Source organism: Rattus norvegicus, chromosome 18, assembly GCF_036323735.1.
Source record: "Rattus norvegicus strain BN/NHsdMcwi chromosome 18, GRCr8, whole genome shotgun sequence".
Lineage (NCBI taxonomy): Eukaryota > Metazoa > Chordata > Mammalia > Rodentia > Muridae > Rattus > Rattus norvegicus.
Genome location: NC_086036.1, coordinates 83,596,337 through 83,602,554, shown reverse-complemented (window position 1 = coordinate 83,602,554; position 6,218 = coordinate 83,596,337). Strand labels below are relative to the sequence as shown.

Below are 6,218 nucleotides of genomic sequence, written 5' to 3'. Positions count from 1 at the left end.
TTACCCCAGGTTACCTTTCATTATTCCATGAATCATTATCCCAAGATGCTAGCCCCTTGATTCTTAGAGAGAAAAAAACAAACACAAGCACAGACCTCACCCTCGAATTACAATTCTTACCTAACTCCCTCTGTCCCAGACTGACCTTTGATTCAGGAATCTACCTATCCTTGTAACCATAAACAAACAAACAAACAAGCAAAGAAACAAAACACATAGTTGGGTAGGATCTTGCCCTGTGATCGCCACTCCTGAAGTAACTATCTCCTTCCTTAGCATCTTTCTGACAAGCTAGATCACAGTTGATCTGTCTCTGTTCCTTTATATTTGTCAAGATCCTTATAGAACTCATATTCTATCCTTATATTTTGCAGAATTAAAAAATTATATATATATATATATATATATATATATATATACATATTCATGTTTTCAGGGTTCATTCCCACAGCCTTAAGGGCTTTCCTGAGATTCACAGAGGTCTACCAATTTGCTGAGACATTAGCCACACCCTCACTCCTGTCTTTAATTATCATAGAGTCATTAACCTTGGCAGAGAGGACATCTCCCAAAGGAGGAATGTGAAAACATGTATACTAATATATAACAAGCTTTATTCCCACAGCAACCATCAACACTTGTAGAGGCCCATGTGTAGCGCCCACCTCATCCGGCAAGGAAGACGCAACACTGTCGGATCCTTGTCAACAGCCTTTATTGCAGGACACCTTCATTGCTGATACGGGGACCTCGAGCAGCAAAAGCGCTCGCCTTATATACACAACAGTATGCTAATAATCCTTCAGGGATTGGCAGGGCACGGGTCACCCCAATATCACCCCACTGTCATCCCACTATCACCCCACTACTTGTCCTCCAGGGATTGGTGGAGAATGAATCACCTCACTAGCATGGTACCACCCCTCATTAGCATATTACTGGCCTACTGACACCAGGTGCAAAACCTGCGCATGCACAGTACCGTTGTTCACCAGTTGAGGGCGCCCTACACCCATGCCCTACTGGCTCTGTTCCAGAGGAAGGAAACGGCGTCATACTGCCCCTTGTATGACCAAGCTGGACTCAGCAAGAGGCCATAGGTGAAAATGCAGCCTTAGTATCAGTCGAAGACCCAGGACTGAAGAAATCATGCAAAGAAGATAAGTGTTGGCACCATGAAGAGAGCATATAAGAGGTTACTAGTGAAAGTGCAGGCAAGGTCAACTAGAAGTCTCTATCATTTCGGAGATGCCAATACTGTGGGATGACCACCAAGTACAGCAGCAGCAGAAGTTGTGTGCCAGAATCTGTGAAAGTGAAGCCTGGGTCACCTTGGAGACCTCAAGTTGTTAGAGACCCCAGAGCAATGGGACACCTGCCAAGGAAAGTTGCTAATAGGGAATGGATCCAGCCCAAGAGAAAAGAATTGTGTTGCAGTCAACGAAGTGGAAGATAGTTGGAAATCGGAAGAGCACTTTGACATCAGACATGTAGACACAGAATTTGAATTCTCCCAGCTGGTTTTTAGCCTTGCTTTGGTCAGTATGTCCTTGATATGCTCCCTTTCCTACTTAATGGTGATATATATCCAGGGCCACGGCATGTTTGAAGTATGCAATCTGCTTTTTGATTTTATAAGAGATTACAGTTAAAAGATTGGGTGTATCTCAGAAGATACTTTAAATTTTAGACTTTTAAACATTGTTGAAACTGAGATAGACTATGGGAACTTTTGAAACTGGACTAAATGCATGTTGCATTATGTTATGGCTATGAATAACAGACCATAGAGGACCAGGAAGCAGAATGTGGTGGTTTGAAAAGGCATGCCTCCCATACATTCATGTTTTGGAATGTTGAACCAACCATAGGGAATGGCACAATTAGGGGGTGTAGACTTTTTAGATGAAGTATGTCACCAGTCCAGTGTGAAAACATCCAGTCTTTTCCTAGTTGCCTGCTGATCAATATGTAATACTCTGTTACTTTTCCAGCACCATTGCTACCTGGATGATGCCTTGTTTCCAAACTTAAATCTTTGAAACTGTAAGCCAACCCCAATTAAATCTTGTCCTTTATGGGTTGCCTTGGTCATGGTTTCTCTTCACAGAAATAAAAACCCTAGCTAGGAACCCATTTAACCAATTCACATATTTCTCAATGTATCCATTTATGAAAATATAACTAAAACACAAGTATAATGTAAAAATTAAAGGTTTCATGCACTAATTATATAAAAAACACAAAAAAAACCTTGAAGAATTGCAGTTCAGGAGTTTGAACCTTGCTTTGTTTGCATGGGGACAAGAATTTCACATAATGGGTTTAGTTAGAACATTTTCCGATGTGAACTTTTTAAATACAAACATTGAACCACACAGGGATGTTACATTTGAGCAATGAAAGTTAATTGTATAATTTTTTTCCTATAGAGAAGTAGATTTCTGGCTTTCCACATGCCTCATTCTGACCCATGAGGCCCTGCTGTAGCTCTCTGGACTAATTATGTTGAATTGGTGGTGGCTGGCATATCCTGACTACTGTCTCCAGGGAGATCTAGGGTTGGTGTTTATTTGCTATTGGCTACACAGGAGAGACATTTGCCAGAATTTTCAGGGCAGAGTGATTCTTATATTCTTTAATTTTAAAATATTTTACATTTAACATTCCATTTTGCTTTATTCTTTTGCCACTAGAGAAACTTATATTCTTATTTTGAATTATGTATCATAAATGTGTTTTAATTACTAGATAATTTTATGACATGGCACAATACTTGCAGATCACTTCAGTAAGAGTAATTCTTGCTATTAGAGAAATAGCACATAAACTCATAACACGGAGATTCAATACCTTGGTTGTACCGCTTCTAACAGAAGACATCTTGGTAAATCATTTTACCAGTTCATGGGACAGATATGAGTACCAATCTGCAGATGTTAAGAGGTAGTACATTTTCAATTCCCCCTTTTATTTAATTCTTTATTATTCATTATTCAACATTCTAAAGCATATGCACATTTTTTGTATAGGTATATATGTGAAATACACATGCACACATGGAGGTGGATAATTAACTCAACAGTTAGGAGCACTTGCTGCTCTTCCATAAAATTTGAGTTCCGTTCCCACCCCAGATCCAGGGGGTTCAACAACCTTTTCTGGCCTCAGAGGACACACTGAAACATGGAATATACTCACAAATATAAATCTAATAAAAAATAATTGTAAAAGTGTATATGTATTTAAAACTCACCCAGACAATACTACAAATGCCCTATATTAAAATTAGTTCTTCACTGTTAAAAAAATCTTTTGTTATTCAAGGGTTCATTTTCTAAATAATAGTCTGTCACCTGATTGATATTTAAAGGAGAAAAAAAAAGAATATAAAACATGTCTTGAGTCAGGCAACTGAGTCACTATTCTAAAATTTCTTGTGCAGTTCATTTTATACCTGAACTGAGATCTTGAGATAGATTCGTTAGGTTCAAGGTTACCATGGCAACAAGTCATTATTTCCAAAAGTAATTTGACACATCTCAAGATTTTGGCCCTTCTGTATTCCAACACAGTGCTACAAAGCAAAAAGCGATAGTTAACTTAAGAAATATCTTCAGTACAGACAGCAAGGGCAAACTGCAATATTGTACTTCAGAGCTGCTCACCCCAGAGGAAACTTAATTGAGAATTTTAGGAAAAGTAGTCTGTCAGGGCACAAACCATGCTGACACCACATTTTATTTTATTATTTTAGATCTGCTGAAGTTCTTGGAAAATTCACATGTGATTAGTTGCATTTTTTTTTCAGTTAAAATTAAAGGCGATAAAATATAAGCAGTAATCAATTTAACACATCCTTTTTATGTTCTTATTTCTAATGCTAAATCATAGAAATTGTCTTTTACCACATGACAAGTCCGTTATGCACCTTCGCCTGCACTGTGCCATCGAACAGTCTATCTGTGAGGCTTAATGAAGACAAGAATTCTATAAAGGGTGATTATGAGGATGCACTGACTCTTTCCATCAAATATCTTCTAGTTTCAAAGTATCAAGTATTCACACATCTTTTAAAGCTTTAGGAACTGGAATTCACAGAGAAAATATGAACTGACATTTAAATAAATGAGCATTCATCTCTTGTATGGAAGATAAACTTCAGAAGATGTTTTGTATGTTTTGACTTAATTGTGATGGTCATCAATTTATTTCTACTAGATTTATGTAAACCGACATATTTTAATTGAAATATATTTTTAATGTTAATAAATGAGAATATTAATATTTTAATGAAAGTTTTGTGATTACACTCATACCATGGAGAAATAACTTAGATTTGTGTATCCTCTATGTCCTATATCTATTCTGATTAATTGATTATCCCATCTGATTAAATACAAAACAGAAAGAAAATGACAGAGACTTTTTTTCCTTTTTATATTAAATACAAACATATGACGCAGCTATACCACTCCTTGACATATGCTCAAAACACTTGGCATCTTACTTCAAAGGTAATTGCTCAGAAGTATTCATTTCCACCCCATTCAAAAATAAATGTAAATGAGAAAAACAAACAAACAAAAACCCAAAATCCTAATCACATACATTTTATTCCATTTGTGACTAGATAATGAAAAGGTGGTGGATATGCACAATGGAATATTATTCAGTTGTAAGGAGAAATAAAACCATCACATTTATAGGTAAGTGTGTGGACCTAGAAAAGATTGTATGGAGTAATATAACATAGACCCAAAAAGACTTCTCTGGTTCTAAGATCCAAATCTTCAGATATTAGTATACAACATGAAGTAAATTGTTCAACATGTAAAAGTATAACATGGACACAAGGAAATATAAAGAGACCATAAAGAGTGAGGGGGTTGGAAGACGACTAACAGGTTGCAAATTAAATATACGGAATAGAACAATGGTGAAGGGACTCCAACTGAAGAGAAAGGAGAGATTCAATATAGATTGAGAGGAGGGTAAATACATAACACAAAGGTTATTTGGTAAAGCCTCCAGGAAATATATATATATATACACACACACACATATATATATATATGCATATACTTATATACACACATACATATATTAAATAAAGGTAAGTTATTTGGGTTAACAATGGCCCGCACAAGACCTATTGACTAGCTCCTACCTCATACTATACATGAAAAACTCCTTTTAGCCAGAGTGACTTCCCAAACATTATAGATTATTTTTGAAGCCTTTCATGGCCTCTCAAGTGTTGAAGGTGGGCTAATATTGCTAAAGACACCACACACCTGGAACATAAGAATTGAATTGGTTCTGACATGAACATTTCCTCTTTTGCAGTCTAACTTCCATGTTATACTATTCAACTTCCCAAGATGCTAGCAAACAATCATTCTCAGCTTTGACATCTATGAACCAAGGAAATGACCAACATGGCAAGATAGTCATAAAAGAACAATAAGTAGCTCTTACATGCCAATGGCACCCAGTTAAACATCTGATTGGAGTTGAGGCCCAGTCAACAAGAGGAAAATCATTCTTAAAACGAGAAACCTAGCTATCAAGAACACTCCTCCATTGATTGTAGTTGTAAACTTTTACAGCCATTTTGGAAACCAATAAGGTGATTTTTGAGAAAATCTGGAACTGATCTATCTCAAGACCCAGATATACCACTCCAGGGCATATACCTAAAAAACCCTCCATCTTAACACGAAGACACTTGCTCAAATATGTTCATAGTAGACTTATTTATAATAGGCAGAAACTGAAAACAACCTTGACGTCTCTCAACTGAAGAATGGATAAAGAAAATGTGATACATTTACACAATGAAATATTACTCAGCTTTTAAAACCAATAGCAATATGACATTTGCAGACAAATAGATGTAACTAGAAAAAAAAATCATTCTGAGTGAGGTCACCCAGACCTAGACAGAGAAACATGGTATGTACTCACTTATGAATGGATATTAACTGCAAAGTAAAGTATAATCAGGTAACCCACAAATTCAAGAATGCTAACTAACAAAGGGAAATGCATAGATCTCCCTGAGAAGGAAAAATACAATAGATTTCAATGGTGCACTGGGGGTTGGAACAGGAGGGATACGGTGGGGAGAATATGTAGGGAGAGAGCAATAAGAAAGATGGGGGGGGCAATTCTGGGGGAAGGTAGAAACCTAGAACAATGGAAATTCTCAGGAA

General features: G+C 36.7%; 1 long non-coding RNA gene across 1 annotated transcript; it reads left to right on the top strand.

Annotated features, from left to right (window-relative positions):
* The first annotated feature begins 824 nt into the window (after nucleotides 1–824).
* On the top strand, nucleotides 825–4,293 carry LOC102556444 (uncharacterized). The gene is made up of 2 exons (XR_361573.4): nucleotides 825–1,538; nucleotides 3,895–4,293. It is a non-coding gene; the product is annotated as an uncharacterized LOC102556444 (long non-coding RNA).
* Nucleotides 4,294–6,218: the final 1,925 nt, after the last annotated feature.